Source organism: Anolis sagrei, chromosome 4 (assembly GCF_037176765.1).
Source record: "Anolis sagrei isolate rAnoSag1 chromosome 4, rAnoSag1.mat, whole genome shotgun sequence".
Lineage (NCBI taxonomy): Eukaryota > Metazoa > Chordata > Lepidosauria > Squamata > Dactyloidae > Anolis > Anolis sagrei.
In genome coordinates this window covers 19,036,226-19,047,012 of record NC_090024.1, presented here as the reverse complement: position 1 = coordinate 19,047,012, position 10,787 = coordinate 19,036,226, and positions in this window count along the sequence as shown.

The following is a 10,787-nucleotide window of genomic DNA, read 5'->3' as shown; positions in this document are numbered from 1 at the left end:
CAATGAAGAGGTTGGGAAAAGTTGTGGAAGCCTCCAGTTCATCTGGCTTTGATCACTGATGGTTGCTGCATTCCATGGGGTAGTGGATTTTTAAGAGAGCTATCCAAGTGCTGAACCTCTTTTGGGACAAGTGCTTCACTCTTTGGGTTGTTCTGTTACAATTGGGAGTAGAACCCAGAGTAGATTTACTGTCGCTTCAATTTGAACTGAAATGAGCAAGATACAATTGGTGATAGTAGAACTATTTCATTTAAGAGGTGTCCGTGAAGCTTCTCAGAACTAGTTTCTTCTCACCTACCCTGTCCAGTTGGCCACCCCTGGCTCTGTATCTCATGCAAACCTTCTTATTGCAGTAGACATGAGAGTATGGGATGGGGAAGCATGTATTAGAGCAAAAGTAGTAATTTATTTTCAACCCAATGCCCAAGTTCAGCTTTAGGAAGGTTTGGTGGGGGAGGGCATATTGAAGTGATGGCTGAAGCTGAAGGCAAAAGAGTGAGGTGAAAAATAGCAGCTCTTGGTGACAATAAGGAAAGAGATCTCAACTAATGCGGGGAGAGGAGGAGATGAATGGAAAGTTATACAAAAGCAAGAGAAACTCCTAGGTGAAAGTGTTCTAGTGGTGTGGCCATCAGAAGGCCAGATTGAGCTTGAGATTTTCCACTTCAGTGCCAGAACCATGAAGGAAATCATGGTTCCTATGGGACCTATGAAGTCAGATTCTCTAATGCATATCTGAATGTTGAAAAAGTATTGGTTACAAGTATTGGAGTATACCAGCTAGTCTGGAATGATACGGCCATGCTGTTATCTGGGTTGTTGTGGGTTTTTTTTCGGGCTATATGGCCATGTTCTAGAGGCATTCTCTCCTGACGTTTCAGAGGTAACTCTGAGGATGCTTGCCATAGATGCAGGCGAAACATCAGGAGAGAATGCCTCTAGAATATGGCCATATAGCCTGAAAAAACCTACAACAACCCAGTGATTCCATCCATGAAAGCCTTCGACAATACATGCTGTTATCATTTGGGCTGGAGACATTTCCCTACCATTTGACTCGGAGTGCATAGAACAGACATCATTCTGAATTTATTGGATGGCATCTTGCTGGGAATTTACAGTGTTGTAAACCAACTTAATGATGGTGCAGTTTAGAACTGCGGTGTTATGCAATGGTCATATTCCCAGGAGGGGAGCATTGTCATGTCAGAATTGCACCATCATGTTCATTACATGAGTGGAGCAAGCAATTGTGTTATGAAAGAATTGCAGTGCCGAACACTGGTACGTTGCCTTTGCATAATGACAGTGCGTGGCTGGAGCATTGACCCCCCAACGGAGACATGGACACAGATGCAAAGCAGTGGAAAATTATGAGCCCTTGCTGTGCAACAGAACATCTTGTATAATGCCTATTTCTCATGTCACAATTTTCTTGACATGTTTGTGCATTAAGTAGCATTATTGTCACAAAGTTAGGCATTGTAGGATCTCAGCTATTGCTCTGGACATGTGGTACTCTCTTTTAATTGTATTACAAGAACTAACAGAGTCAGCAGAGTATCACAGAAATACATGAATTCACAGACACTGAGTATATGAATACTTGCCGTTCCTGCCATGCGTTGCTGTGGCCCAGTCTATGTATATGTGCTTTGTGTGTGTATATATATGTGTATGTTGTTCATTCAGTCGCTTCCGACTCTTCGTGACCTCATGGACCAGCCCATGCCACGCCCACGCCAGAGCTCCCTGTCGGCCGTCACAAACCCCAGCTCTTTCAAGGTCAAGCCAGTCACTTCAAGGATACCATCCATCCATCTTGCCCTTAGTCAGCCCCTCTTCCTTTTTCCTTCCATTTCCCCCAGCATCATTGTCTTCTCTAAGCTTTCCTGTCTTCTCATTATGTAGCCAAAATACTTCATCTTTGCCTCTAATATCCTTCCCTCCAATAAACAGTCGGGCTTTATTTCCTGAAGTGTGTATATATTTGTGTATATGTGTGTTTGCGGATATATATATGTGTGTGTGTGTGGTTTTGTGCATGCGTTGTCATGTTTTTTTTTGTTTTTCTGTTTTTTTAAGCATCTTCTGCTGTGTTTTTCAGTGTTTTTATGAGTGATGCTCATAAAAACCTGATATGTGTATTGTGTCCAAATTTGGTATCAATTCATCCAGTGGTTTTTGAGTTGTGTTAATCCTACAAATGAACATTACATTTTTATTTATATGGATAAGCCTTTCTAGAAGTCATTGGCTGGCATTCAGTTGGTCTCCTATATATATATATAAGCTTACATGTATTTTTGTCTGGTGTGAAATGACTGTGTTCATTTCCAAGGGAGTTGCACAAGCAATGTGCATTTTTATGTATGCCTTTGCTCATTTAATATCTTAGTTCAGATGCATACCATTGCCATGCAACACAAGGATTTCATAGAACAATGCCTAATTCCTCATGGGGGATTTGTGCTATCCCAAAGTCAATGTAGGGTTTATCTCTTTGTCTTCCTTTCAAAACTGAAGAATGGATGGACTTTCCCTTTAGTATTGTTTTTTTAGGGTGGAGCATTTCTTGTCTTCTGCTGCTCAACTAAACAAGAAAGGAAGATGGCCAGATCTCTATGGCACAACCTGACCATTGTAACAAGGCAGGAGCAGCATACACAAACAGATCCAACAAAGCAGATAGGAAGCAGAAAATGCTTGCTGTTATAGTAACGATGTGGTCATCTCTCAGAAAAGCATGTGTGTGGGTGATAGTGTTTGGTCCCATCTTTCTTCTCAATTGCCCATTGCTATTGTTGCATAAAGTTGCAAGATGACTGTCGTTAATTGCAATTTGCAAACTATGCGAGATGCGTCTGTGGGTGGATTGCACTTCTCAACGATGGGGTGGCCATATATGCTATAGCTGGTGCCCAGTCTCTGTTGTGAAAGCAGATTGTTTGCCATGTTTGAAGTCAAAGGTCATGTGGGAAATATCACACCACTTTCAGCTGCTGACGCCAGGATAGATCAGCCAGTGACTGAAGTAATACAGGGAGTCACACAGGGTAGGGAGTTCATATATATAAATTTATTCTCTCCCTGGTCCTCTCCTGGCTTCTTACCTGCTGAGCTAAGCTGAAAACCCTATTTTGGTAGTTATGGGGTTAAGAGGAAAGCATGGGTGGGAACTGTTCCAAATTATGTTGAAGTACAACAACATCCGGATTAAAGGATATGAAATTGAATATGATTTAAAATGAAGTACAACCACAGTAACAGGATGATGAGGATCGTGGGTTAGGCCATGTATATAACAGCATGGATAACAGTGAACCCTATATCTTTAAGATGCACACAATAAAATTGCATTGGAAGACCTAGAGAGACCCACAAACAGTTTTGTGTTGATAGGTATTATTTTGAATTCAGGGATTTATAGTTTCCTGAGGCATCAGTAGTGTTTGGCAGAGAAAGCAAAATAACAACAACAACAACAACAACAATAATAATAATAATAATAGGGTTGTTGTAGGTTTTTTCGGGCTATATGGCCATGTCCTAGAGGCATTTTCTCCTGAAGTTTCTCCTGCATCTATGGCAAGCATCCTCAGAGGTAGTGAGGTCTCTTGGAAGTAGGAAAATGGTTTATATATCTGTGGTATGACTAGGGTGGGACAAAGGACTCTTGTCTGTTGGAGCTAGGTGTGACTGTTTCAACTGACCACCTTGATTAGCATTTGATGGCCTGGCAGTGCCTGGGGAGAATCTTTTGTTGAGAGGTGATTAGACAAGAGTCCTTTGTCCCGCCCTGGTCATTCCACAGATATATGAACTCATTTTCCTACTTCCAACAGACCAATGCTTTCTCCATTTTCAAGCCGAGGAACCTGCATTCTCATCTCCTGGTTGTGTGGCCACCAAGATTGCTTGGAGCGTCTCTTTGCCTTTTCCTGCTGAAGCGGTACCTATTTATCTACTCACATTTGCATGTTTTTGAACTGCTAGCTTGGCAGGAGCAGGAGCTGACAGACGGGAGGTTACCTCATCTTGCAGATTTGAACTGACAATCTTCAGGTCAGGTCAGCAGTTCAGCAACACAAGGCTTTAACCCATTGCGCCACCGTGGACCTATCAAAACTACAACTCTCCAACCCCAGTTAAAGTGCTGTCAAAATTTGATTAATTCTACAGTGTAGATGCACCCTAAACAACCTTTATCATAGGCATTGCCACTCAGATCTCAGAAATCATGCAATATATAACACTGTTTATTTGTGACAACACTGAAAAGTTCCAACAGAGAGAGAAGGTACGACTGCCTCTGAATCATTGACAGGCCTGCTGTGTGCATCTTCATCAAAAATGTGATGGACTTCACCAGGGCTGCAAGATATTTAGAAAACATACCCTTCCACTTCATTTCCACAACCATTTCCTGCAATTAAAATGTAGGAAATATGACTGCAATGATTGCAAGAGGGATTGGGCTAAAAAAATGTCATTCTGGATAAAATTAGAGCTATCTTTCCTGGCTGTTCCCTTTCAGGAAGGTGACCCTTGGAAAGAAAAGGCAAGGGGAAAGCGAGCTGATCAAAACAACAGAAAGGCTACCTTCAACCTTAACTGCACCTTTCATTTGCTATTCTAAGGGTGTTACCACACCGAGCGAGCAAACATAGTTTCCATGAACTGGCTAAGTGGATGTCCGACGCCATCGTATCTCAAATTACTTCCCCGAAGTTATCTCAGTTGGTGTTATATACAGCCTACCCAGGTAATGTGATTAGGTTACCCACACCCGAGCAGCACCAATAATGTTTTGAATGTTGGCTCCAAGGCAAGGTGAAAGCCTTGTATTATTAGATAATCAGAGAGATAGGCAGTCCTTTGGAAACTCCAAAAGCATTTTTTTAAAGTGACTGGTTTTTGGAATGGCTATGCAAAGAATCCAGGGACCTATAGTTTCATACTCCCCAAAATTTTGAATCCCTGTCTTCCCACTGTGTCTAGAAAAAGCTAAATAAGGGTGGGCCATTGTGGTTGGCATTGGAGCATGATTCTGGAAGCTTGAAGACTTGGAGTGTATCTACACTTGAAACCATTTTAACTGGCAATGCTCCATGCTATGGAATCCTGGGATTTGTGGTTAGGTGAGGCACCAGCACACTTTGGCAGAGAAGGTGAAAGGACCTATAAAAACTACAATGGCTTTACAATCATATATAATGAGACACAAACACAAACAAAGCCAGAGGCTTTGATTCCATAGCATTAAGCCATGGCAGTAAAAGTGGGGTCCAACTGTATTAATTCTACAATGTAGATACACCTCGATGCCGCTGGCGGCAAAGTGGGTTAAACTGCTGAACTGCTGAACTTGTTTACTGAAAGGTCGTAGGTTCAAATCCGAGAAGCCCTAGCTTTTGCCAACCTAGCAGTTAGAAAACATCCAAATGTGAGTAGATCAATAGGTATTGCTTTGGCGGGAAGGTAACGACGCTCCATACAGTCATGCTGTTCACATGACCTTGGAGGTGCATATGGACAATACAGGCTCTTCGGCTTAGAGCTGGACATGACTGGACTTGATGTCAGGGGAAAACCTTTACTCGATACACTTCATCAATGTTGCCTCCAAAAAATCCTGTAAATCTCTTGGAAAGACAGGCGGACAAATGTCAGCGTGCTGGAAGAAGCAAAGGCCCCCAGCATTGAAGCGATGCTCCTCTGCCATCAACTCCACTGGACTGACCACGTTGTTCGAAAGCCTGATCACCATCTCCCAAAGCAATTTATTTATTTATTTATTTATTATTTACTTCATTTGTATACTGCTCCTCTCAGCCCCTAGGCGACTCGGAGTGGTTTACAACAATTCAACAGTATACATAGTACAGACAATAAGCCTTTAAAACAATAGCATCACAATTAATAAACATAGCATCAATACAAAATTACATCAGTATAGCAAATCCATCAGGTCTCATCATTAGAATCAGTATCCAATCTCGTTATCCATTATTCTGTGTTCCAATGATCAATCAATCAGTCACACTGCTTAGCCAAATGCCTGTTCGAACATCCAGGTCTTCAATTTCCTCCGAAATACCAGCAAGGAGGGGGCCGATCTAATATCTGCAAGGAGAGCATTCCACAGCCGGGGGGCCACCGCTGAGAAGGCCCTATTTCTCGTCCCCGCCAGGCACACCTGTGAGGCTGGTGGGACCGAGAGCAGGGCCTCCCCAGACGATCTTAACGTCCTAACTGGTTCATAGGAGGAGATGCGTTCGGACAGGTAAGTCGGGCCAGAGCCGTTTAGGGCTTTAAAGGCCAAAGCCAGCACTTTGAATTGTGCTCGGTAGCAAATTAGCAGCCAGTGGCGCAACAGAGGAGTTGTATGCTCCCTGAGTGCCGCTCCTGTTAGCATCCTGGCTGCCGATCGTTGGACCATTTGAAGCTTCCGAGCAGTCTTCAGAGGCAATCCCATGTAGAGAGCGTTGCAGTAGTCTATACGGGATGTGACTAGAGCATGGGCTACCGTGGCCAAGTCAGACTTCCCAAGGTATGGCCGCAGCTGGTGCACAAGTAGTTGCGCTAATCCAAACTCAAGAACAGAAAATGAAAAGTTGGTGGATAGGAAAAGAGATTTAAAGGGCTTAAAGCCAATCTCAAAAACTGTGGCATAGAGACTGAGAACTGGGAAGCCCTGGCCCTTGAGTGCTCTAACTGGAGGTCAGCTGTGACCAGCAGTGTTGCAGGATTCAAAGAGGTATGAATGGAGGGAGAAAGGGAGAAACATGCCAAGAGGAAGGCATGTCAAGCCAACCATGGCCAGGACCGTCTTCTGTCTGGAAACCAATGTCCTCACTGCGGGAGAACATGCAGGTCAAGAATAGGGCTCCACAGCTACCCGCAACCCACTACCAAGACACAACATCTAGAGGACAATCATCCTCGAGCTACGAGGGATAGCCTAAGTAAGTAAGTAAGTACACCTCATGGTTCAAATCACCATGGAAAACCCACTTGGTGACCTTGGACAAGTCACACTTTCTCAGCCACAGAGAAGTTTTATGATCCAAACTTCTTTTGAAAAAATCTTGCCAAGAAAACTCTGTCATAATTTTTCCTTGTGGCCCTCATGGGCCAGAAACATCTTAAAGATATACAAAACAACAACAAGGTTTGGAAAGTCAACAAAACAAACTATGGAGTTAAGTTATGTATGTATATCTATCTAAAATATAAATTATACATTGTAGTATATTTATATTAGCCAAGATCTTACATTGTGTTTATGTAGTGTAAAGCCACATCCACTAATTAAGTGGCGATTGCACTACGCCACCCTTCTGCTGCATAATAACATTGTGCAACAGTTGTGCATGTGCCAGTGTGTCTGCTTATTGTCCCATTGTGCAATAAGGCATGAGCAGGTGCTCTTTCTACAGTCCTCCTCAAAATCAAGTGGTATATTAAGGGTACTGAGAAATAGTTGGAATGCACAATTTTGCAAAGCATTCTTAGCTCAAGAAATCATCTAATTTCCATGGAAAATCAAGGACCCCGTAAAAATTGTAACATGTAGGATGCCTTTCCAAGGGAGAGCTGCTTGGAGTCCCCATTTAGAAACCAAGCCAAGACTCTGTGGTGATAAATGTTTATCTTTTAAGAAAGAGTCTTTAGATTTTAAATTTATTCTTTTTGTCAGCCAACTTCAGGAAAAATGCAGCATATAAATGACATAAATTTGCTACTTATTTATTGAGTAAAGAAGCAAATGAAGATTTCTCTAGGAATCCCTAGGTCCTTCAGAGCAATTCTATTTTTGTGAAGTGTCTTGCACCCCTCATCCCTGTGAAAGTGGAGGACCTAATGGATATACTTCAGGCCTGGGCCAACTTCAGCCTTTCCTCAAGATGTTTTGGACTTCAACTTCCACAATTCCTAATTGGGAGTTGACGTCCAAAACATCCAGAGGGCCGAAGTTTGCCCATGCTTGACACAGTTCTTCATTTTGATATTATTATTTAAATTTCATCACTGGCTCTTAAACATTCCGCATTATCACATGATGCACAACCTGATATCCGCCGGGAAGTAGCAGCCAACAATGAAAGGACCAAGGCATTGACATCTCCAGCCCATCCTCTGTTCAAGTATCAGTCACCACATCAACAACTGAAATTAAGAAACAGGAGCACCTCAGCAAGCAGGAGTCCAAAAGTGGCAGGCTAAAATCTGGAACCTCAATCAGTGGCTGATACCGGATGAGAAACTCCCTCCTGGGTACACAGAACACTGGGCAACTTGGAAGGCGCTGAACAGGCCTCACTCTGGGACCACGAGAATGCAGAACCAACCTTAAGAAATGGATCTGCAAAGTGGAGTCCATGACATGCAAGTGTGGAAAAGAGCAAATCACAGACCACCTATGGTGGTCTGAGCCCTGCCAAATGGACAATGGAGGACCTTCTTACAGCGACACCAGAGGCACTTCAAGCGGCCAGCTTCTGCTCAAAGGAAATTTAGCACAATGCTAAGTTTTTAACTTTGTAGTTTTTTTAATACATTATAACTGTATTCTCAATTTGCTTCTGACACCATAAACAAACAAACAAACAAACAAACAAACAAATGTGTTCTTAAAATATGCCAACAAGATTCAATCCAGTGAAGCCATTGTTGAACAGTGAATCAACTTGTAGGCAAAGATCAAGACCTTGCATTGTGTCTGTGCAGTGTGAACTTATGCTTATACACATGTACCAGTTGTGTATTGGTTCTGCTACACCACCCTTCTGCTTAATACCAACATTGTACAATCCATTGTGTGTCTACCTACATGTCAGTTTAGTGCCACACCATGCATTGGTAAATGCATAGTTACCAATGCCTCTCAATGTCACCCAGTGGGTTTTCATGACCAAAGGAAGATTGGAACCGTGGTATCTTAAAGACCTATTCCAACACTCAAACCGCTGCACCATATTTTACAATAGTGGGTCAACATTAGTGTTGAAAGGTGAGTCAACATACACATGAAAATCCTATTTATTCAGTGAGTCCACTCCAGCCTGTGCAGTAGGATTTTGGCTTGTGTAACAATACGATTAAGGTCTTTTGTGTTTCCCATCTTAATGAAGATTTCACTTTTATTAGCCTTTCTAGGAATAGTTTGATACTCCAACTTAATATCTACCAAACATTGATCTCCTGATTTCGATGGTTGTTGCAGTTGACTGGGGTGTTAGCCACTGGACTTTTGAACCAGTCAATAGTCTTATTACAAGAACCTAATAATGTTACCGTTTGGGCATAATCATAATTGGGACATCATGGTCATCATGATTATCGTCATCATTGTCATCTTATTTATATTCTACTTATTCCTAGAACTCAATATGATGTTCCAGTTGGTGAAGGATTATGATTATTGTAGTCCAACAACAAGGAGCCATGGTGGTGCAATGGATTAAACCCTTGTGCTGGCTGAACTGCTGACCTGAAGGTTGGTGGTTCGAATCCACGAGATGGGGTGAGCTCCTGTCTGTTAGCCCCAGCTTCCCATGAGAGAAGCCTCCCACAGGATGGTAACACATCCGGGCATCCCCTGAGCAATGTCTCTGCAGACAGCTGATTCTCTCACACCAGAAGTGACTTGAAGTATGTTCTCAAATCACTTCTGACATGATAAAAAACGTCCAACAACATTTAGAGATGTTGAACATTAGTTATTACTTTTTCTAGAGCAGCATACTGGATCTCCATAACAATGTGGAGAATCTAAGCAGCTATTTTTGCTCTTTTCATATTAGCCTTCTGTGAACTTCTTCACCCACATGGGTACAACATCTGATTCTTCCACTTTTGTTTACAATATAAGATAGCTGACAACTGAGACAGGAAAGAGACTTAAAAATAAAACCAGTTCTGTCACCAGAATGGCATCTTTGTATATTGAGTTCTCACCCTAATCTCTAGATCAACTTCCTCCATAGGATGCATGTTTCTGGGTTCTCAATTGGTGCTCAAGAATAAAAATAACTAATTGTGCAGGATGGGGGAGATCTGTAAGTTGTATTCCCCCTCCCCCAAAAAAGAAACTTTTCTAACTTTGCTTACAGGTGGAGACAGAAGTGTAATCACACAATGATGTAAAAGGTAAAGGTAAAGGTTTTCTCTTGACATTAAGTCCAGTCGTGTCGAACTCTGGGGGTTGGTGCTCATCTCCATTTCTAAGCTGAAGAGCCGCCGTTGTCCGTAGACACCTCCAAGGTCATGTGGCCGGCATGACTGCATGGAGCGCTGTGACACAATGATGTAGCTCTACTAAACAGGACAGAATGGAAGTAAGAAACCCATTATTCTTTGCAGTTGTCTGAACATGGTGCTGATTCTTTTAAAAGACATAAGACTTCCTAGAGAGGTGATAGAGGTGGGTAACAAATAACATTTATCATCATCATACATAATTTGAGGTTAAAAAGTGTATTTTTTTTTAATTCATGGATTTGCAGCTTTCGTGCGGATTTTATGTTCCTAACCCTGGCAAAAGTGGAGAAAGCGCTAGCACAAAATGTCAACATGTAATTGTAGTTTTATCGTGGTGACAGATTCCACACTTGTTGGAAATCCCATTTACTGCAATAAATCTATGATGATCCATTCATAATGTTGCATTTCTCCCTCAAGTATGCATTGTTCCAAACCACAGGGAACAGAATTACAAACATTTTTCTCTGCTTCTTTGCTCCACTGCAGATGACCTAAGACATGTTGCTGCCTGAGACAGA